General features: G+C 34.0%; 1 protein-coding gene across 50 annotated transcripts in view; it reads right to left on the bottom strand.

Annotated features, from left to right (window-relative positions):
- Window positions 1-25,584, bottom strand: part of NAALADL2 (N-acetylated alpha-linked acidic dipeptidase like 2) — a 1,339,033-nt gene that overhangs the window by 660,574 nt on the left and 652,875 nt on the right. The window lies entirely within an intron of this gene.

Genomic DNA, 25,584 nt, shown 5'->3' with positions numbered 1-25,584 from the left:
TCTAGAAAACAGATTCAAATATAAATCTTAAAATATTTGTGGGAATTAAAGAAGAGTTAGAAAGCATCAAAAAAATTAAAAGCTACATAAAGATGTAAATGATAGTATCTATAAACAAAGATCAGCAATGATCAACCTTGAAACATCATTGTATCAAGTGCTTCTATTATAGCACTTTCTCTGTTGTTAAATTGTTTGCATCCATATAATTCCCATTGCTGCTACTTTCTGCAGGGTAATAATTATAGGAAAATTTTGTATTTAAAAATGCTTATGAACCTGGAGTCCCCACTGCGGCGCAGGGGAAACGAATCTGACTAGGAACCATGAGGTTGCGGGTTTGATCTCTGACCTTGCTCAGTGGGTTAAGGCTCCGGCGTTGCTGTGAGCTGTGATGTAGGTCGCAGAAATGGCTTGCATCTGGTGTTGCTGTGGCTGTGGTGTAGGCTGGCGGCTACAGCTCCAATTAGACCCCTACCCTGGGAACCTCTATATGCCATGGGTGTGGCCCTAAAAAGAAAAAAATATATTTATTCATATTTTATATGAATGTACTCATATATTATTCATGTATGCACGAATGAATCAACAATTGCTAGTGAAATGCAGAAAGATATCTCCTAGGTGAAGGGTAATTTAGCCATTAAGTCCTTACCAACTGCAGCATCCAGGGTGACAGAGCAGGAACACTGACTCTAAGATGTTACCGAGCAGTGTGAACTTAAATTTTATCCATTATAAGATGAAAAGTCAGAAAATAAAATATTGAACTAAAAGGCTGTTAAGATGATATTTGTTTTGTGACTACATTATTTTTTGCCTTCCCCACTTGGGGGAATTTTCTCTTTCTGTCCTTCTATTGTATGAAGTATTAACTAGTATGGCTCTGACTCCTAGAAAAAGGCAGTCAGGACAGTCTTCTAATTAGTTTGAACTACTTGTGCTGGTAGAGAGATGGAAAGACCATCAGCTCTTCAGAAATGAATACTTCAAGGAAGTTGATCTCAAGGTAACTAGAGTCCATATATTTGGCCAGAAAATATTCTGTACTTGATGTTAAAACTTAGAGGCAATAAAGGAAAAGGAAGTTATGCTTAAGTAAGAAATATTTTAATATTTATGTGTTAATTTTTTTACTTCTTTCTTTTTACTTATATATTTACTTTTGCTCTTCAAGGCGGCACCTATAGCATAGGGACGTTTCCAGGCTAGGGGTCAAATCAGAGCTGCAGCTTCCAGCCAATAACACAGCCACAGCAATGCCAGATCTTAACTGCATCTGTTACCCTCACCACAGCTCATGGCATGCCAGATCCTTAACCCACCGAGCAAGGCCAGGGATCAAACCTGCATCTTCATGGATACTAGCTGGATTCATAACCCTCCAAGCCACAAAGGGAATTCCCAATTTTTTTTTACTTCTTTCTGTAAGGTAATATTTTAAAATAATAGGCCATCAATGTTTTATAATGTTTTTTTTTCCTAAAAATTTAAACAAAGAAGGCAGTTGGATGAATTGTAAATGACCCAAATAACAATTATGTTTAAGTCCAAGGAAAAGCAGGAAACAGAAGAATAAATGCCCAAGAGGCCTATGTGACAATAAGAATGTCAAAGTTACATCTAGAATGCCATACCAGGAAGAGAATTTTGTCAGAATATAGAACGGGCATATGCGAGATTATTGAATAATGAAGACTTACCCTAAAATTAAAATAATTTTCATCATTTAATTCTCTAAGTTTGTCTCTTCAACATTTACATTATGTCAGAGATCACTCAAGTGGTCAAATATTTAAACTCATCCTTACTAAGTTATGCCATTCAAAAGCACAAGCTGATAACTCCACCTATTTAATAATAAGGTTGAAAGGAATAGAGATGTTACTAGGAGTGAAAATTGGATGACTTCTAAGTTTTGATATTGAAATCTCACCCAATAAATACAAAATCGAATATTTAAAGTTTCAAAATAAAAGTAATACATATTTAAAGGTATACTTAAAAAATGATAATACAATAAAACAGAGAAAATGACAGAAGTTCCCATTGTGGCTCAGTGGAAATGAATCAGACTAGAAACCATGAGGTTGTGAGTTCAGTCCCTGGCCTCACTCAGTGAGTTTAGGATCCAGTGTTGCTGTGAGCTATGGTGTAGTTCACAGATGTGGCTCCGATCTGGTGTTGCTGTGGCTGTGGCATAGGCTGGCATCTGTGGCTCCAATTACACCCCTAGCCTGGGAACCTCCATATGCCACAGGTAGGGCCCTAAAAAAAAAATAAATAAAATAAATAAATAAATAAATAAATAAATAAAATTAAAAAATGACAGAATCAATTAGCAAGTTACAAGGGCTTATTTTTGGCTATTTATAATTGACATGTCACAATACATTACTTTACAAAATAGTTTACACATATAAAAGGCTTAAAAGAATTCCATAATAAATACTAGCTTAAGAAATAAGACATTTCCAATTGCATGGTCACACTCCTGCCTGCCCCATAAAAAACTCTTGAGTTTGATATTATTCCCAGGCATATGTATATGCCTTCACATATATGTATATAATACATATTTTAATACATGCCTCTGCAAAACTGCTTTAATATAGGAAAACATTATATATTATGCTGCATGCATTTTTTCTGCGTAGTTTTTTCTTTCATTCTGGTGTTTGTGAAACTTAACCATGCTAGTACCGAAAATCTTACTTCCCACATTTTCACTGTTGTATGATGTATTAAAATACATACTACAATTTACCTAGCTAGAAAGGAACATCTATATTTTCCTTTTTTTTTTTTTTTTCATTATAAACTACTCTGTTAACATTCTTGCACACATTTCTTTGTTCATATGTGGACAAGTCTCTCTCAGGTCTATAACTAGGAATCGCATCGCTGGATTAGAGATAATTTGTATCTTTAACTTTGTAGGCAACACCAAGTTGTTGTCCCAATTTACTAGAATGGATAAGAATTTCTGAAGTCTCCCCAGTCCTCCATTTAGTATGTCTTAAATGTATTTCAGTTTTTCCATAAGTTCTCATTCTTTGCATCTGCTTTTTCCTAGAGTGACACATGATAGGTAATAACTATGCTTCAGCTGAACATCACCCAGCGTCTAGAAGTACCAAAGAATTACCCTATCCCTCATCATTAAAATGCTTAGAGGCAAAAGGAACATGAGTACTAAACAACAACCAAAATATATAAGCTATCATAACAGCCATTAAAATGATAATAATAGCTATTACTTACTTTGAGACAAATATTTGCTGAGTACAGTATTAGGTACCTAATGTGAATTATCTTACCAAGGTCCTTAGAATAAGGCTGGCAATGCAACTGTTGTTAACTCTGTTTTGTATAAGAAAAAATTCAAAAGTTGAATCCAAAGTTCAGTTACTTAAGACAACATAGCTTAGCAAATGAAAATCAGCATTCAACTGAATGAGTCAACATGCCCAAGCTAGTTTTCTCTGTTTTGCCCTGCAGTAGACTGCAAGTTAGAACTCAAAGCATTCATTCACAACAATAATACATAAAGTGCTGGGAAGAACAAGTGGATTTAATTAACGTCACTTAAAAGTTAAGGATCTGTACACACACATGGGATTTTCCAATTACCTGTTGTTGCTTCGTTTTGGTGGTAAAATATCACTAGTCCTCTGAACTTCCAGAAGAAGGGATCATTAAATAATTAAAATAAACTTAGTTAATTGTACTAAAAAGTCACAATACTTCTAAAAGCTGCAGCAGAAAGTAAGTGATTAGTTAAAATGAATTTGGTAAAAAAAAAATGAATTTGAGTCATTATCTGTGGATTTAACTTATTTATAACATCCCTCTCTCATATTTACTTAGATGACTCAACTGCTCAAGCAGCACCTTAAGCTTTGCTTAATGGTAAAAGGAAAAGGAATTCTGAGGCTCTAAAAGAGAATGACTCTAAGAGAATTAAAGTCATTCCCATTTGAATTCTATTCTGCCAGATGGCATCAGTTCTATAAAAGAATTTTAAGAAATGAGGCATAAAGGCAAAGAGGGTCCAAGGAATGCCCTGAGAACATGTAGAGATACCATCAACCATAGCAGAGGAGACTCTGCTCTCTTAACAATGACAATGTTTGAAATCAGACAGTCAGAGGTTTGATACCAACAGAGTGGAGACAAAAATCCCAAAGAGCTTGAAAAAGGATGGAAAACATGTATTCTTACTGGGGGAAATATGTCCACTTGCTAACTGAAAGTAGCACTCTAACATTCTGCTTCTCTCAATGTAATGGATAAAACAAAATTCTGGCATATGCTGGGCCTCACACTCTATCACAAAGTATGAAATAATAGACTCAGAACTCTATCAAAGTAAAAGGCCCTTTACCTGGAAAATATAAAATACAAGGTGTGTGAAATGGGCTGTTTTCAAATACATATTCTTTTTTCTTCTCTTTTTAAAACACATTTATTTATTATTTATTTATTTATCTTTTACTAGACCGTGTGATAAAACTAGGATAAATGGATCTAGCTTACAGGGGAACATATTTTGATTCAGCGGCATAGCCCCTCACCAAAATGTTAATAGACAAAGGTTTCAAAGAGCATAGGTGCATCCAAATGTCGTGGTGGGGGGTGTGTAAAATCCAGGAGAAATTTTGCCTCGTCAGGTAACTTTACTCACACATGCTATATAACATGATGATTCACAGAGCTTTAGAGTTCAGTGGCCTGGACTCATATTCAATTGCTTACATTCTATGTGGCGTTGTGCAAACTATTTTGCCTCTTCACAAATTGCATTTCATATCTATAAAATGAGGATAACTTGAATTCCTATAGTGGCTCAGCATGAATGAATCTGACTAGTATCCATGAGGATGTGGGTCTGATCCCTGGCCTCACTCAGTAGATTAAGGATTCGGCATTGCCATGAGCTGTGGTGAAGGTCACAGATGTGGTTCTGATCCCATGTTGCTGTGGCTGTAGTGTAGGTCAGCATCTGCAGCTCCAATTCAATCCCTGGCCTGAGAATTTCCATATGCCATGGGTATGGCCCTAAAAAAATAATAATAATGATAAATAAATAAAATAAGGATACCAAAAAGCATTTACCAGATACATTCCCTGTATGGATCAAAGCATTTATAGAAGTGCCAGCTGCATAATACATTTTAGAAACAATAATAATGTTTTTAATTTTTATATTATAAATCATACTTAAAATAACAATAGTCATGATGATGATGATAATTGAATGGTAACTGGAAAAAATAACATCAGTCCTCTTTCTCGGTCCAGAAATTAATGGTACAAACTTAAATTTTCTATCTCTCCCTATGTATTACCTCTAAGAATGTAACAACAGGCATATTGCATGGAAGCTGATCTAGGAACTTACCCAAAAGGATCACTTGTAGACTTGATTTCACTCCTTCAATAGCAATCATTAAGCTCTGGATATTTTAACTTTTGTGCCTATTTTTATTGTTTCTATAATGGCAACACATTTCCAAATAACACATTAAACAATGAAAAGGTGGTATTGGAAGTATAGATATAACAAGGTTATCTCTTATAAAAGAATTGAAATAATCAGTGTATTAGACATTTTCATCAATCAAGAGAAATAATATTTGTTGTTCTTTTTGCTCTTTTTTATTTCAATAATTCTAAATTATCAATTCTCAATACACACTGGTATAGACTGCATGTTTGTGTCCTCTCCACCAAATTCACATGTTGAAGCCCTTACCTTCCATGTGATGCACTAGGAGATGGGGCCTTAAGGAAACAATTAGTTTTAGATGAGATAAACATGAAGCCCCGTGATGGAATTAGTGTCCTTGTAAGAAGAGGAAGACACTCAAACGTCCTTCCTCTTCCATGTGAGGGTACAGGAAGAAGGCAGCGGTTTGCCCGCCAGGAAGATCCTCACCAAGCACCATTATCTGCCATCATCTTGATCTTAGCTTCCCAACCTCTACAACAGTGAGACTATCCATTGTTCAAGCTACCTAGTCTGTGACAGTTTGTTATAGAGCCCAAGCCAACAAAGATACATACTCAGAAGGTAACTACTATCCAGCAAAATTGTTACCTAAATTAATGCATTCTAATATAATCAGCACATGTTAATTACAGGCTGAATATTTTCATTTTGTTGGTTACAACGACCTTTCCTATTTCCCCCATCAGCACCTATAAACAAATATCTAATGGCCTCCTAAATGAGACTCAAAAAGCTGATCTGAACAATCAATGTACTTGTAGGAATTTCAATGTGCTAAAAATCTGGTTAGTGCTGTCAGTAAATTTTCTTGAATGAAAACACAACTCTACGCAAACCCATTCTGCGTCAACATTCTGATTGGTTGAAATTTTTTTTTTTCAAGGCCCAGCCTAAACTAAAACATGTTGATTGAAATTCTGAACAAGTATAAATCATACTAAAGTAGCTGATAAAGTACAGTCTAAATTCAACAAAATAAACCATGATACAAATAAAAATATAACTGCTATACTTTAAAAATGTCAGCAATTCACTCAAAATCCTTGTAACAATGACAGAGGCTAAGACTTGGCTCTCTCTGAGAGTAACCCATGTCTGGAGAACCTACAAATAGCTATAAAGTTTTACAAGTATCCAAATGTTTCCAAGCAACCAGGAGCACTCCACACATATTCTTGTTACAAAAGAAGGAGATATGCAAGTATTCTAAATTTCTAGGAAAAACCAGGGAACTACTTTGGGCTGTTGGTTCTTTCCTGAGAACCCCAGTAAAAAGAAATGTTTCTTGAATAAACAACAAATAGTGATCTTGGTCTTGATAAAGAGGAAGGACTCTGATAGCCATCACATCCATTACCACCCACTCCACAGCATGTACATGTGTGTATAGAGGGAGAGTGTGAGAAAGGGAGAGAGATGTTTTATCAATCTATATTTAACAAAGGTCAGCAGTTATCACAACTCACTAGGTATTCATTTATTTTCTTAGTAGTTATTCACTTAACATTTAGTGCCTGTCTTATTCATGGTACTGAGCTCCTTGATAGAATTATAAAGACACATAAGAGCTCACACTTTATAAAAAGTATACAAATTAACAAATTAAACTACAGTTTAGTCAGTACATAAAAATATATTTGATGTGTTACAAGTCAGTTAAAGAAGATAACATCTTGTTTATCAGCGAGGTCACTCCCCGAAAAAATAATTATTAAAAGTAATCCTTAAAGAGTAAATTTGTCCAGCAGATCAGAGAGGGTAGTCATTTCTAGACAAAAGGAATGGCATGGTAAATACTGGTGAACAGTGCCTGTGAAAATTAAGAATTATATATTTTTAATCAATCACTTAATCAATGGGCATTTAAAAGTAGCTCTTTATCCTTCAATAGGAAATCTACTGAACCTTTAATCTTTTTTTTTTTTTTTTTTTTTTTTTTTTTTTTTTTTGTCTTTTTGCCTTTTCTAGGACCTATCCCACGGCATATGAAGGTTCCCAGGTTAGGGGTCTAGTTTAATCGGAGCTGCAGCCACCGGCCTACGCCAGAGCCACAGCAACTCAGGATCCGAGCCGAGTCTGCGACCTACACCACAACTCAGGCAATGCCGGAGCCTTAACCCACTGAGCAAGGCCAGGGATGAAACCCGCAACCTCATGGTTCCTAGTCGGATTCATTAACCACTGCGCCACCAAGGGAACTCCTGAATCTTTAATCTTGATATTCTGAGAGATATTCTGGTAGATATAACAAGTCCAAATCTTCTAATATAATGTAGGATTAACTAGTCTAATTTAGAGTCATATAAAATGGAAGCCAAGAAAAAATTGTTTTTCACAGGACTGCTTCTGCTATAGCTTAAAGATGTAAAGCAGTGGTTCTCAAAGTGTGACCTCTGGACCAGCAGCATCATTGGCTGTAATTTTTAAAAATGCAGATTACCAGGGCTCTTCTTAGACCAATGGAATCTGATGCTACAGAGAAGCAGACCAGCCCTTTCATCTTTTAAGAAGACTTCTTGATCATTCTGATATAAAGTTTGATGTAACGAGTTGCTTATTCCAGCATCAACATGTTCATTTCTTGAATGAATTTCCTAGCTATCTTAAGAGAGAAAGAAAACTCAGCTCTACAATAATCTAATTTAACCACTTCTACTTTGAACCAATCTCAGTTTTGTTACAGGTAAATACTAATTGGCCAATTAGTTTATCTAAGATCATTTTATTTGATATTAATGGAATATAACAGGGGCCAAAATGTACATTTGGGACAAGTGAAAGAAATATTTTTATAAGTATGTGTATAAGAATTTTTTTCTATTGAAATGCACATACTGTTTTAGATAATTTTACTTCAATTAAAATAATAATTACATTAGCTAATACTGACACAGCATTAACTAGTATCAGACAATGTTCCAGAATACTTTACATAGATTACCTTTCCTAATCCTCCTAACAATACTTTGCAACACACTGCTTTACTGCAAGTAACTAAAGCACAGTATGGTTAAGTTACTTGTCTGGGGAGCAATGCTTTAAATCTGCACAGTGAGAGCAGGGCAGTGAATGTGGACAATCTGGCTCCAGACTCCATGTTCCTTTCACCTCATTACACTGCAACCAAAGCAAAATGCACTTTTTAACATTATTTTTAATTAAATTAAGAGGATACCTCACAGCATTATAAATAATGTTATAGGCTGTAGATTATTTTGTGACTATACACACAGCACACTTTGCCAGCTTTGCCATTTGCCAACTGTATGACCTTGGGAAAATCCCTTCACATTTTCCTGCTTCAGTTTCTTTTTGTGTTAAATGGGGACAGAATTGTTGTAAGCATTGATAAATGCATATATGCACACTATTTAGAACAGTGCTCAGGATAGGCCCTGCTATTGTTTTTGTTGTTTTCTGAAATAAAAAGTTTGAGTACATTATACAACAGATGTCCCTTCTACATTTTGCACTTTTATCATTTTTACATTTATTTTGTTCTGAGGCAGAATAATAAATCAGGTAGTTAGTATAGGAGCATGGGATTTGATGCATTCATTGATATGGCTATTGACTAACATTTGTGGCTTAAGGGCTTCAGGGAGTAACATTGCCACATGCTTTGTTTACTACAGGGAGTGTACCTATGCCCAGTTGGACATTAATCCTTAACTTCCTGTGACTCAGTTTATAGGAAGAGAAGGGCAAGGAAACCATGAGACTCATGGGACATTTCCACGCCTAAGACTTCTATTGGACAAGGACTGATATTTGCAAATTGGGCAAGGGCAACCTTGAGAGAGAGAAAACCACAACCTTCTGGACCCCATGTTGGTACCTCCTCATCTTTAAGGGATAAAACCCCTATAAGATGATAGAGAGTGGGGCTCTTCTCCCCACTCCCAGCTGTCCTGGGAGCTATTTGCTTTCCTGTAATAAAGACTTTGCTTGGTTGCTGCCTGTGTGTTCGCAAAGTTCATTCTTCAGCTACATGAACGAGAACCCAGATTCTGGTACCATCTTTCTGCCATCAGTTCCTTCCTTGAAAATCTTTCATGTGTTGTTTCCCATAGTTAACTACTGCTCCTCCTTCTAACCTTTTCTTTAATTAGTGTAGTAGTTTTATACTAATAGTAAGCTGAATAATATTAGTAGGGCCAGAAAAGCCTGCTTACCCTAAACGCCCTATAAGTAGGTTTGAATTAGAATCTTCTCTATATGGAGGTTGGAATTAAATTTTTCTCTACAAATAGTTTTGAAATACCTTAGTATTAGGTTAAAGAATAGGTATGAAGAAACTGACAACAACAGAGAAATTGTCATTAAAAACAAAACAAACAAACAAAAACGAGCTCAGACAGCTACTTTATACATTGCAGGCACTGAGATCAAGGACAAGGTTATGGTGATGGGGGTAGGATATTGGTTGGGTAACAGTAGGGCATTAAATAAAAACAGTTAAAGGAAGCTGGAATAGGAAGGGGGTGGTGACTTTGACAAGATGCTTATGCTGGAGCATGGAAGAAAGGTCCAGGGAAAAGGCTCATCTCTTAGATAATATCCAAGAGCAGAGGAAAAATACCTAGGCATGAACTTTGTCTACTTTAAACATTGGCCAGCTTTTCTTTTCTACAAGTCATCCTCCCACATATGATTGTTGTATTAGTTTCCTGTTGCTGCTGTAACAAGTTGCCATAAATCTGTTAGTTTAAGACGACACAAATTTATTAACCTTATGGTTCTCAAAGTCTGAAATGGATTTTATTGGACTAAAACTAAAATCAAGGTATTAACAGGGCTGTGCTTCTTCTGATGTCTCTATGGGAAAAATCAACTGCCTTGACTTTTCCAGTTTCTAGAAGCTGCCTACACTCCTCAGCTCATGGCTTATTACTGTATTTTTAAAGTCAGAAGTGTAGCATCTTTAAATTCATTTATTCATTCTCCCTTCCCCACCCCCCTCCTTTCTATCATCACATTTTTTTTTTTTCTCTAACTCATTGCCTTCTTCTAAGAACCCTGTGATTATATTGGGCCCACCCAGCTAATCTAATGTAATCTCCCCATCTCAAAAACCCTTACTTATGCACATTTCTGAATTTCCACTTGTCATGTAAGATAACATATTCAAAACTTGTAGGAATTAGAATGGCACCATCTTCTGGCAATGCAGATGAGGGTGGAGGCAGCACTATTTGTTTACCAGAATCAAGTTCCAATATCTTCTCTGACAATATCTGATTTAACTGCAAACCTAACAAAGGGCTAAGGTCTTAAACATGCCATCCTGTAAGACTGCGCCAAGATTTATAGAACTATTAGTCAAGCTTATGCAAAGTATTTCTTGTCTATTTAGTAAACCCACACATTGCTATTATAATAATTGATATAAGATAATAAAAAATAACTATGCATTTGTCTGACAAGAAATGATTCATTAAAATGCAAAGAAAACTAAGTTTTTTTTAAAAAAGGTATTTTCAGAGGCATCAGGGAAGAAAGAGTTACAGCTCTAAGGCCACAGAAGATATAATTATTTTACCCATGCAAACATAAAAATCATTCAGTATGAAACGCACGGATTCAAATAAACCAGTTCTTTATGAAAATGAGGTTTATAAAAATTGTCTTTTAAACATCAAAATAGAATGTTGTCTTTTCAAAACAATTTCCAGACGAATAGCATATCATAATGTATATTTGCTAGCACATAAATAACTGCCTGAATACAAAAAAAGATGGCAAGCATAGATACAATTTGAAGATAAGTGTTACAAATAAAGCAGATATTTTATGATTCACTGCTACATCTAATTTTGTGCCTATATGCTCCTCTTCCCAGTATGATATCTGAATATTAAGATGATAATTTCTGTATGTTTGGAACCTAATATTAGATCCAGTAGTACAGATTAAGTGAGCATATGAAAGAAATATATCATTGGCTAAAAATCAGATAATTAAGCTCTTGAAAATAAAGCAGAAAAAGGCCAGTTCAATTATTCTATATCACTTGATTAATTGTTGAAACAGCAAGAAGGGTAGGTAGGTACTTTGAGTCAAAATTAAACAAATTTTTGGAGTTCCCGTTGTGGCACAGTGGTTAATGAACCTGACTAGGAACCATGAGGTTGCGGGTTCGATCCCTGGCCTTACTCAGTGGGTTAAGGCTCCAGCGTTGCCTGAGCTGTGGTGTAGTTCATAGACGTGGCTTGGATCCCGCGTTGCTGTGGCTGTGGCATAGGCTGGTGGCTACAGTTCCGATTTAGACCCCTAGCCTGGGAACCTCCATATGCTGGGGAAGAGGCCCTAGAAAAGGCAAAAAGACAAAAAAACAAAAAAAACACTAAACAAATTTTTAAAATCCACATACCTATAATATGCTGTGATGTGAATATAAAACTATATGAAATTTTCAGAGAGAGGAAGAAATTTAAAAAAAATAGATGACTATGATGTTGTGAAACCAAGAAGGAGGCAGTTACAATGTCAAGCAATAAAGGACATTATTCAGAAATATAAGCAAATACAAAGAACTAAATTGTTTTTTAAAAGGCTATCTTCAAAAGTTGGAAGAGCAGGATGTAGTTACTGAACAGATTTAATGGGACAGTGAGAAAGGTGCTTACATACTCAAAACATATATTCAATTGTCAATGACCTAAAATTGGAGAACTAAAAAAATAAGTAAATAAAATAAATCTGAAAAAAACACATCAAAATGAAAAACAAAATTACGCAGATCTTCTCTTCTATACACTAAATCCTATCAAAGTACTTAATAAGCATGCTCATTTCTGGAAGAATAGATAATTGTTTTAGCTCTACACAGCTACATGACACTATATCCTATTTACTAATCAAAAGCCAAGAGTTTCCTTGGAATTTGTATAAATGTCATAAAACTCATTCCTATAATATGTGGTTATGAAATTTTTAATACCATGAAAAGAAGAAAATAAAAAAATTGTCTATTTAAAAAATAGAATTTTAAAGTTACCTTTGAATTTTCAGTTGCTAATTGCCACAGTATCTTGCTAATAAAGGTAATGAGCAAACTGAACATTAGATTTAAATCTCTAGGGTTCTATTCACAAATTTTTGAAAGAAAAATGCATTAATATTCAATCTCTATTGATACATTACCAGAATTTTATGTACGGTCTTTAATTTTTCTAATTTTTCATCATAGTTAAAAATCACTATCATTTGAGTGAGGCCAATTAGTACCTAAATGAACCTAAAAATATGTCATCCTTGACATGCTTAATAATTCTCACCTTTGTTCTGTTTTAGTAAGTACAAGAAAATTGCATTTTATTACTTGTGTCAGCAACATAATTTTTCTACTTTCATGTTCTTATATAAAATATTGAGGGCAGTATGAAAAATGCAATTAGATATTCAAATAATAACAGAATCATTGTTTTTTAAATAATATGGAAATGCTACAAAAACTCAACTATCATCTGATGTACTAACACGTGGTAGCCAAAGATGTTTGCTTAGATGGTAATGCATATGGTAACTTAATGAATATAAATGTTGGTTGAGGAGTTCCTATTGTGGCTCAGAGATAACAAATCCAACTAGTATCCATGCGGACGTGGGTTGGATCCCTGGCCTTGCTCAGTGGGTTAAGGATCCAGCACTGCCATGAGCTGTGGTGCAGGTTGCAGACATAGCTTGGATTGTGCGTTGCTGTGGCATAGGCTGGAAGCTGTAGCACTGATTCAACCCCTAGCTTGGGAACTTCCATATGCCATGGATGCAGCCCTAAAAAAAAAAAAAAAAAAAAATTTGGTGAATAATGAAGAAGCCTATTAGACTCTGAAGTCTGGTTAGCCCATAATAATAAGGAAGATTTTTTGCAATGTTTATTATATGGGTTGGTCACTAATTTGAAGCACAAAATAAATTAGGGCATGCAAAAGTGCTCATATTTTCTGGTAGTTTTTTGTGATATATATATAGGTAGGTAGATAGATAGATAGATAGATATAGGATTTAGGGTATATTATGGCAATTTACCATCTTTGTAAAATTCATGTTCTAAATAGTGTTTCAAAGATGACAGAGTATAATAATGTAATAATTCCTCTTGAAAAACATAAGCATATGCAGCTGGAGAATCAGAAGTGGAAAAATTAAAATGAGCAGTTACCCTCAGAATACAGTATATAGGACAAGTCTGTTATGAAGATTTTAATTATTTTTAGATGGGTCAAAATCAAAGAAAACTTTTAAATCCATAAAGTTGCAGAAGTCCAACTCAACACATCTAATGTTATATGTAAAATTCCATTTTATATTTGTATATATTACATTTATGCTGCTATATATAAAAACTTATTCTGACAATATTGAACACAAACAGATGGATAAAACTTTCATTGATCAAGGTGTTTGAAGTTAGGTAGCTTGAATGCTCTGGAAAAGAGGAATGCTAAGCAGGACAGGAGGAAGCAGTGTTACTAGTTTTTTTTTTTTTTTTTTTTTTTTTTTTTTTTTTTTTTTACTGGGGAGGATGTTCAACAAATATTTTTATATATTTTTATTTTTTAAATGATTTTTATTTTTTCCATTATAGTTGGTTTACAGTGTTCTGTCAATTTTCTACTGTAACTAGTTATTTTTTTTAGATAATGTAAAAGACCAAAAAATGACCAAGTTAGAAAATGTGTACCAAATATAATATGGTGAATAAATAAAGATTAAGAATTAAGAAAAAAAATCACTCTGGCTTCTATCAAACTATTCAAAAAATCTTACTGAAAATATTCATTTTTGGCTACACCTGCAGCATGTGGAAATTCCTGGGCCAAGGATTGAAGCTGCACCACAGCAGTGACTCAAACTGCTGCAAGGACAATGTTGGATCCTTAGCATGCTCTGCCACAAGGGAACTCCCTTATTGAAATAATTTTAAAAGATTATGGCCAATGTGAAATAGCTATATTTGGTAGAGTACTAAAAAGCTGAACCTCAGCTCCTTTGCTAGAAAATTTCTAATTAGGACCTCAGAGTACTTATTAAAATAATATAGAGATCATTTCTGTTAAGATACTAATTGGATATGCTCCTTTCCCATCAAATACAAAGAATTTTCATCAGGCAATGTTTAGTGGTACTTCCCAACATTTTTATTAAAGACACAGATGTTATCTTTGACGCAGAACATTCACTATCATGGGGAATATGTTTTTTTTTTTTTAAATAATGCTTTATCTATGTTTAAATGATAACTCTTACACCTTACACCAGCCAGAATGGCCATCATCCAAAAGTCTACAAACAATAAGTGCTGGAGAGGGTGTGGAGAAAAAGGAACCCTAGTACACTGTTGGTGGGATTGTAAATTGGTGCAACCACTGTGGAAAGCAGTATGGAGATTCCTCAGAAAACTAAACATAGAACTACCATTTGATCCAGCAATCCCACTCCTGGGCATCTATCCAGACAAAACCACGACTCGCAAAGACACATGTACTCCAATTTTCATTGCAGCACTATTTACAATAGCCAAGACATGGAAACAACTTAAATGTCCATTGACAGAGGAGTGGATCCAGAAGATGTGGTACATGTACACAATGGAATATTAACGCAGCCATCAAAAGAACAAAATACCAGCATTTTTTGCAACATGGATGGACCTAGAAACTATCATGCTAAGTGAAGTCAGCCATACAATGAGACACCAACATCCAATGCTTTCACTGACATGTGGAATCTGAAAAAAGGACAGACGGAACTTCTTTGCAGAACAGATGCTGACTCACAGACATTGAAAAACTTATGGTCTCCAGAGGAGACAGTTTGGGGAGTGGGGGGATGTGCTTGGGCTGTGGGATGGAAATCCTATGAAATCAGATTGTTATGATCATTATACAACTACAGATGTGATAAATTCATTTGAGTAATTAAAAAAATGAAAAAAAATGATCATATGTTTTGTGTCTTTTTCTATTAAGATGAACATATGCTTTTTATCTTTCATTTTGTTAATACAGTATATTATATTGATTGATTTGCAGATACTGAACTATTTCATATCTATGGAATAATTTCTATTTCATCATGAAAAAAAATAAATGATAACTTTCATGTATCTACTTACTCTGGACCCGAATATTGAACTTTCATATTTCAGTCAGCATATGATGGCATGAAATATAGTGGTCTTCCACAAAACAAATCTGGGTCATAAGAACTATTTTCTAGATATGTAGAAATCATCATATTGTTTTCTTTTGGCCTTCCAAAAATTCTCTAAAGCAGATACAAAATCAGTTTAAAGATTATAACTCAAAGTAAATCAAATATAGTACAGATGAACTACATTAATAGATATGCCTCTATTCTCCCATTAGACAATAAAGCCCCTTGAACAGTGAAATAACTTTTATTTTGCACACAATCCAGCTTCTATGATAGTGCCAGACACATAACAAGTTCTCAATTTTAAGTAAATAAGTGAAATCTGGTAAATGTGATTGTCTCCAACAATTCTATTTTCCAGGTCACATGGAACCTCTTTTTTAAAAAGCCTTTAGGAAATTCAATTCCCAAAAATGACCCCTAAATTCAATAAATATGGTTATCCATTTTATCTTATTTGCTTTAAAAGTACAACTATGATAGTAACAACCATACTCAATAAATTACATAGGGACTAGGAGGGAAAGAGAACAAGAAGGAATATTCTGATAGATTAGCAAAGTAAAAGGTCCCATGTAGTCACAAGAAGAAGGAACTCTGTTCTTCCAGCCAGTAAGGCAGTAGCAAGAGGAGAGGATATGTTTTATAGAGGAATGATTAACTAAAAGAGCAAATATATAATTGCTTGGTACCACAGTATTACTAAATGTACATTTTGTCTAAGATAATGAAGTACAATCAAGGTATTGTACACACAACTCTATTTGGAAGGCAAAACAAAATCATTCCAATATGTGACACTATAAGGATTATCATGGTTACTGTTACTTACAACTCTATACTGTGTCTCAAATTGCCAATTATTTTCATTTCAGTATGTATGCACTGCTTCCCTATGACATATGTTTATCATATAATAAAGAAATATAATAGAAAAATGTAACAAAAGCTCCTAACCTAATAATAACCCTGAGATGTTGTAAGAATTTTTCTCTTTTTTTTTTTTCTTGGCTGTACCCATGGGATGTGGAAGTTCCTCGGCCAGGGATCGAACCCACCTCACAGCAGCAACCCAAGCCACTGCAGTAACAAAGCAGGATCCTTAACTCACCACACCATCAGAGAACTCCAAGAATGTTTATATTTGAAAAGTTGAAAGTATCATAACATACAAGAGAAAAACAAAACTATTCTTTCTATATATTGGATTTTACCTAATGAGAACTGTTCTGTTTTAAACCCTTACATATTCATTATAGAAATTGAGAAAATAGGAGAAAAAATAAAAAATGTAAAATCATGAAATCATCAGTATTATCACTCTCTGATGGTAGCCATTACTAACATATTGTTTTACTTCCATCTAGTCTCTAATATACATTGTATTTTTCCATACTTGAATACTGAACATTTTATTCTTCTCATAGCCTTTATACCATATTCTCAAAATATACCAATAATACTTTTGCATTCATTTAAACATGTTTTTTTTTATTATTGTTGACTTAGAATGTTCTGTCAACTTCTGCTGTACAGCAAAGTGACCCAGAATTGCCAAAGTAATCTTGATTAAAAAAAAAAAGCAGGAGACATAACTCTCCCAGACTTCAGACAGTATTACAAAGCTACATTAATCAAGACAGTGTGGTAGTAGTACCAAACAGAAATACAGACCAACGGAACAGAATAGAGAACCTAGAAATAAATCCAGACATCTATGACTAATTAATCTTCAACAAAGGAGGCAAGAATATAAAATGGGAAAAAGATTCTTCAGCAAGGAGTGCTGGGAAAACTGGGCAGCAGCATGTAAATCAATGAAACTAGAACACACCCTCACACCATGCACAAAAATAAACTCAAGATGGCTTAAAGACTTAAACATTAGAAAAGATACCATCAAACTCCTAGAAGAGAACACAGGCAAAACATTCTCTTATGCCAACCATACAAATGTTTTCTTAGGTCAGTCTCCAAAGCAATAGAAACAAAAACAAAAACAAACCAATGGGACCTAATCAAACTTAGAAGATTTGCAGAGCAAAAGAAACCACAAAAAAAGAAAATAAAGACAACTTATGGCATGGGAGAAAATAGTTGCAAACTATGCAACTGACACGGGCTTAATCTCTAAAATATATAAACAAAAAAGCAAACAACTTAATTAAAAAATGGGCAGATGACCAAAATAGACATTTCTCCAATGAAGATATATAGATGGCCAACAGGCTTATGAAAAAATACTCAATATCGCTAATTATTAGAAAAATGGAAATCAAAACTACAATGAGGTACCACTTAACATCAGTCAGAATGGCTATCATTAATAAGCCTACAAATAAAAAATGCTGGAGAGAATGTGGAGAAAAGGGAAACTCCTACTCTGTTGGTGGGAATGTAAATTGGCACAATCACTATGGAAAACAGGATGGAGGTACCCCAGAAAACTAAGTATAGAACTACCACATGATCCAGCAATCCTACTCCTGGGTATATATCCAGACAAAACTTTCATTGAAAAAGATACATGCACCCTTAGGTTCACTGCAGCCCTATTCACATTAGCCAAGACATGGAAACAACCTAAATGTCCATTGAGAGATGAATGTATTAAGAAGAAGTGGTATATATACACAGTGGAATACTACTCAGTCATAAAAATGAACAAAATTAATGCCATTTGCAGCAACATAAATGGAACTAGATTCTCACACTAAATGAAGTAATTTAGAAAGAGAAATACAAATGCCATATGGCATATCTGGAATCTAATATATGGCACAAATGAACCTATCTACAGAACAGAAACAAATTCATGGACATGGAAAACAGACTTGTGGTTGCCAAGGTGGAGGGGAAGGGACTGGGTTGGACTGGGAGTTTGGGGTTAGTAGATACAAACTATTGCATTAGGAATGAATAAGCAATGAGATCCTGCTGTATAGCACAGGGAATTATATCCAATTACTTGTGAAGGAACACATGATGGTGGATAATGTGAGAAAAAGAATGAAAAGAATGTGTGTGTGTGAGTATATATATGATGTGTATGTGTGTATATATACACACACATATACACATACATACATACATATATGACTGGGCCAATGAATATGTTTTAACAGCAGTATTAAGGTATATAATTCTTCTGTAATTTAGTCATTTTGCCAATATGGCCTATTAACTTCTATTTCCAATTTATCGCTATTATGAATAATAGTCTAATGAATATCCTTATACATGTATCTTACTTTCTTAGAATTTATAAAATAGTAGTAGTTACACAGTCACAGTATAGATTATTTACTATTCAAGCGGCAAAGAAAATGATAAAGTCATTGTTCATCTCTTCTTCAAGCAAATGCTATATAAATAAAATTGTCATATAATTTATTTTATCTTTAAAAATTGCAAAAGAAAATCCTCTTGTAAAACATCAATTTAATTTCACGTGCTGATTTAGAAATGTAGAAAATTAACAAGAAAATAGTACAATTTTGCCATTGTTATCCTATTTGTTTTTAAAGAGAGAGAGAAATAGAGAGTTTGGGAACTGGGAATTCATTTCAAGTACATTAAATAACAGAAAATGCCTATCAGTCACTTAATAAAAACAAAGGCAATACGGTTAATACATTTTAACTCTAAATGGAGTTAAAAGTTGTCAACAAAGTAGGATTATCTGAACACTTTTATTAAGTGAAACCCAACCAGGTTGTAAAAAGTTAAACGTAAGGGAATAAAATGTGCAGAACTCACTCTGAGCAAGGAAATACTTTAAAATATTCTCAACTAGAGACTTGAAATGATGTTAAACTGTGTAAAACACTACTTGCAATTGCAAGCTATATGAGTGAGTTAACAAATATGTGTCTCCAGGTATCTATTCCTATCAACATGTAACAAATCATTGGAATAGCCCATCCAACAGCATAGCTACCATCAAAGTCTAGTTGAACCTACATAATGATATACTCTGGTGTATTTCCAAACTGGCAGTACAGAATATTACAAGGGATATATCACGGACAGAAGGCAAAAAGCAATAAAGAAAAATGAAAAGGAATAAAACCCCATAATTAGAAAACAAATACCTACAAAATGAAAATATTACATTGGACCAAAAGCAAGCTTTTCAGCCATGTTCATGGAGTCTTACAATATCATTCGATTAGACATGATACCATCACCAACAATAACAATAGCATTTATATATGTCAAGAGACTATATGTATTATTGTAATCAGTCCTTACAATTAGGAACCAATTATTTTAATTGGTCCTTACAACCACCTTCTCAGCTATGCATCCATGGATTTCTGGGGCTGTCCCACATAGAAAACTGAAAATTACAGAAGCTAAATTACTTGGCCATGGTAACTGCTAAGTAAGTAGCAGAACCAGAACTCAAACCCAGCTGTCCTTTAACCCTCTTAATTATTCTTTCTTATATGCTAATTTCCTCTGCTTGGACCAGAGTGATATGCAATAAATATTTGCTGAACACATATATGACATGGGTGTGTGGCAGAAAATAATTCTAGTTAGAGCGTGTAGCATATTCACAGAAATAGCACATCCATTTACCTTTTTCTACAATTTATCTAACATCTTCTATTACACTTGATTGGAGTTCAGGGAGTTAGTTATACAGGATGGACACAGACTTGGGATGTACATTAGACAAAGTTCATTGTGGTTGTCAAAGTTCTTCCTGGGGGATGCCCCCAAACCTTTTTTCATTCCATGAACAAATTATAATATGGTATAATATAATCTCATTTCCACATCATGTCTGCAGCTCTTGCCAGTTAATATCTCCCCATCCAGAGTAACAGATATTATTGAGCCACTTTATACAAACCAGTTTTTAATATATACTTATCTCTTATGCACACTTTTACCGCTTAAAAGACTTTTGAAATGCTATAAACAGTAAAATCAGTATTTTCTTTTTTAGAAGAAATTAAATTATTATTGCAATACAGTTCCCAGATTATTAACTTTTGTTTGTTTATTATCATTATCTGAGGGAAAGAAGAGGAATAGAATATTCAAATAAAAGCCGTATCTAACATAGAGGTGTCCACCCTTTATGGTTGACTGAAAAGTTAACATATAGAAATAGAAATTATATATAAAGTCTGGTTTAAACTATATAATGATATACTCTGGGATATTTCCAAACTAGCAGTACAGAATATGACAAAAGATACATTATGGACAGAATGCAAAAAGCAATAAAGAAAAATGAAGAGGAATAAAATCACATCTATCAATCTATCTCTTTTTAAGAGGGAATGAGAAGCCAAGACTGCTGGTCCTCTCCCTTTTCTTCTTGCATGGCTATATTAAGAAACATGCATTTATTTTGTTTATTAAAAAACAATAAAAAGCTACTTTAAAAATAATGTTTTGGAACTGGACTTACTATTGGTTCTTAAGTTGATTAGATTTTAAAAGAAAATGCCATCACATATGGCAAGATGTGCCATCACTGTTTTAACATCCCATATAAAGCATGTGAATCTGTGTAGTGTCTTCCTTACAATCTCCAACAAAGTCAGAAATTTTTGGCAAAATGCCAAGAGGAGAACCTGTTTCACATTCAAATTTCTGCATCATTGAGAATGGAATCTTGTGCACTATCCTTGAGAAAACACACAGTCTTCAGTCTTTCCTATGTATGTTCATGAATCATTGAATTTCCTCCCCCAGCGTGAGAGCAGCTGCCCCTCTGGTACTCACCCAAGGCTTGTACAAACCAAACGGTGCAATGAAGCACAGAAAAAGAACTATGTAACTCTACCATTCAGCCCAAAGAGATGGATCAAAAAATAAGTCCGTTTATAATATGATAGGAAGTGGAAAAATATCAATGTTAAGGACTCATGCGTCTTTCTATACTTGTCAAGGGGAAAAGTTGTTACAATAACAAGCAAATGCTGAAAGGCAAAGTCAAGGATCTCCCCTATTCTTACTAAATGGGTAGAATATTATGGTGTGCACTCTGAGCTGTATTCCTGGCTCTCCTCCATCCTCACATTTATTTGTTTATACCAATTTTAGTTGATGCTAAATTTTCATATTTTCCCTATCTGTGTAAGCTACCTAAAACTCTAACTCCTCACCATTTAAAAGAGAATATCACACAAAAAGAAACCTCTGGGGGGGGGTAATTAGCAAGTTCATTTGTAAACAACTGCTTTATAAATTTTCACCTATCTCAGAATAACATGACATTCATCATTTGAAAAGATTGTAGCTGTTTTTCAATAAATGTGTGTAATTCTCAGGCAGAAAGAGCTCACACAGTCATTCTGAACTTTTCCTCTATGTCATGGATAACTTTTTAAAGTAGAAAACTACACATTTTTTTTTCAGTCATTCCTATCTACTATGCTGTATTCTCTAGCTGTATCATCAGTTTTCATTTTCTGTATACAGCACAACACAAAGATTTGCTTGCCTCTGTGGACTAAGTACAGACTAGTTCACTTCAAATAACTTTCAGAAACAATATATGCCATGATGATCAAATCACAAAGATTATTTGTAATAGATATCCTGTTTCAAGCCTGGAGAGAAGGAATAAGTGATTAGCTCCAGGCTATATAATTTCATCTATGCTTTATTCATGTGTAAACATCATTGCATGCTCGAAGAGTAAGATTGTATATATGCATAAGGTTAGAAAATGTTCTAAAAAATGAAACATTTTTTTAATTGAAAATATTTAAATAATATATAGGGATCTCAAGTTTGCCTAAAGAGAGAAAAGATAACAAAGAATCAAACAAATTACTATGAACAAAAATTTTCAAGATATGCCTCTCTTCTACTTTTAATTTGACAAAGCTTTCCTTGAAAAGAAAATCAAATCAAGCTATTTGAATATCCTGGAATATTAACTTTCCCCTTGAGTGCTGGTTCCTGGCAAGAATCACTTAGAGAGTTTGTAAACAGTATACAGATGTAGTGCAACTTGGGGGCTCATGTTATATACTCAAGAGGCACAAATAATTTGAATTAACTATGTATGAGAAAGAGATGCAATCAGTCAAAGCTGAAGAAAGTAGAAGCCTCTGGAGTTCCTTCGTAAACATGGCAAAATGCATCCTCCCCCACTGCCCATTAAACATTGAGACATGATTTCAATGTGCAGTTTGTATTCTTGTTGTATTTATGCAGACACCACAATGTAGTGTAGCGCAAATTTTCAATATGCCAGAGTGGGAGAAGGGGGGCACAAAACATTTTAGATAAATAAAATGCAGTCCTTCATAGGGAAAAAGAAAGGTCAGGGATTTTAATTCAGGCGGACAGCTGATGCGGCACTAATTATTGGTTAAGAAGGAAAAAGAAAAGGAAAATTTAATAGCCTTTTCTGTAATACTCAGTTTATATCTTATACTAATCTGTTCAGACATTAGGAGCTTAATCACTAATATTAAAATTAAATGATCAGAGTTAACATTAACCTTTTTGTGGCTGTGGACCATTGAAGTCCTGTACTTTTATTTGCTTTTTTTTTTTTTTTTTTTTTTGTAAAATTTTTGCACATATTTGACTCTAGCTTAACTTAGAAAGTGACAAAGATTCTCTCCATGACCAAACTCTGCTCAGGCACCTCTGAGATCTTTTTCAACTAGGCCTTTACTTTTGAACATGTGCATTTATAGCAAGAATCCTGTGAAGTCAGTTTAACCAGAACCCCTCTTCTCAATAAATTATCACCTTCTACTTCCAGTCAGGTTCCTCATCCTCTTCCCACCATCCCACAACAACCTCCTGGTGGGAGAGGGAGACAATGTCTGATCACCTTGCCCTACCTTCACAAAGAATCTTGTTGGGTTGATTTGGCTAGAATTTCCCCTTTCACTGCTGTGTCCTCTGACCCAAACCCTGTGCCTTGGCTATAAATTCCCACTTTTTCTGATATTCAGAGTTGAGCCCAATCTGTCCTCCACTGCAAAAACCAATTACAGTGCTTCCTCAACCTGCTGAGAGAGTGAGGCTGTCAGGCTGAACTGAATCTGCCTTATCTTCTTTAACAAGTATTGTGAAAAATGTTTTCTTTAAATAAGTAGCCTACCAAAACAGTAATTCTAAAATGTGTTTTGTTTTAAAGTCATTGTTTTCTCCCAAAATGCAAGTATGAATTTACTAAAGAGAGCTAATAATCAGAGAAAAATATGAATTTTTATGGACACCTTCTGGTAAAATAAAGGAAAAAAATAATTTCCAAATTGGCAGGAATTCTTTTCCAAAATTTTACCTCTCCTGAAAGGGTGAAAGTTTTTCAACTTTGAAACCCTTAGAGATTATTCATGATCATAATTCTTTCTCTTCACTATAAATATATTTCTAAATTAACAATTCCTTCTTTCAGATGATGAGCAAATACTTCTTATAAATGAAAAGAATATACACATATATAACTTTACATGCATATATATAACATAAGGCTTTATAAAGAGTTGTTAAAATATTTAGCTTCTAGTAAAGCAAATTAAAATATATTTAAATTAATAATCGGTAGCTAATGTTACTAACCATTAAGCGGATAATAATTTAAATAAAACTAAAATCAATTTTCAACATCCTCCACTGTTTCAGTAATCTCCAAAACTACTCAAGTGCTGCTAATAAGTCACATGTAGTCCCGTCCCACGTTAGTGAGGACCAATGGATTTCTTCTCTTACAGTTTCAAACAACCTATAAATGTTCTGAAAAATCGCCAGTGTTATCCCAGATCTTCTGCATGAATGTGACTCTATAAAAGATGGACAAATTAGATTACAAATTCTTTCACTTCCTGTCAAAAATCTCATCAAGAATAAAATCAAAGATGTGTATTACAGTGAGAGATGGAGAAAGAGATTGTGTGTGTGTAAAACAAAACTCTAGAAGCTTTTTATTAAACTTGGCTAAAATCTGGAAACAATCGTTATCTCTTTTTTTGTGATCTGCTTTAGGCTGCAGGCAGGTATGCTTCAATAACCCTGGTTAAGTTAGTCCTTGTATTCTCATTATCAGTGAAACCCAATATTTCCTTTTAACTTTCTTTTTACATGCTTGTAAGAATTTTACAGAAATAAATGACTGATTTTTTCATTGCACTTCCAGCTAATGGCGTATTTGCAAATAAAACTGAGAATAAATTAATCTAAAAATATTAGGTTCTCCACCCTTATTAAGCTGATGGATTTGGTTTGAATTTATGATTTTATTGGCATCCAAACTGAACACTTAAATTATTATACTTCTTTTATCTCAATTTGATTTCAAAAACAAGTTTTTTATATTCACAGATGAAATAAATTACATGTTAACCATGATTAATGTATTTCAAAAAACAGAATACTGCTAACAGTGAAATTCCAATAAATTTTCTTTTTAAAAATCTGTTTTGTATGAGTTTTCCAGGTTAGTATCATTATAAGATGGCTATTCCCTGTGAAATTACAATAGATTTCAAACACACAACTGTATTCACATTTCTGACCATTTCAACTATATTTTTTCTAATTAGAAACTCCTTTTGTTCCCTTTTCTTGGTAGAACAACAATCTCCATGACCAAACCTATTGCTTTTTTACTTTAAACACTAGACTTCCAGAAAGAAAGTCTGTGGTTTTTTTCTTTTCCACTGAGGTACACTTCAATTGTTCTTACAAATTTCAGTCATCAGAATTCTCTATTAATGGATGAATATAATATCGGCAATATTAAGAATATTGTGCTGATACAACTTTCCACTGCTGTTGAAAACACGATGTGCTGTGTGTGCATTTTTTTGGTGGAAAAAACAGTAACATAAATTTTATATTCTTTTTCTTAGTTACAAAAAAAGAAGTCAAAATAGCAAGTAATATAAAGAGGGCAAGCTATCTGTGAGCTAAGC

This window comes from Sus scrofa, chromosome 13, assembly GCF_054392235.1.
Source record: "Sus scrofa isolate SSC_HxYL_T2T_F1_AM1 chromosome 13, Sscrofa_HxYL_maternal_Yorkshire_Landrace_v2.0, whole genome shotgun sequence".
NCBI lineage: Eukaryota > Metazoa > Chordata > Mammalia > Artiodactyla > Suidae > Sus > Sus scrofa.
This window is presented reverse-complemented; position numbering and strand designations above follow the sequence as displayed.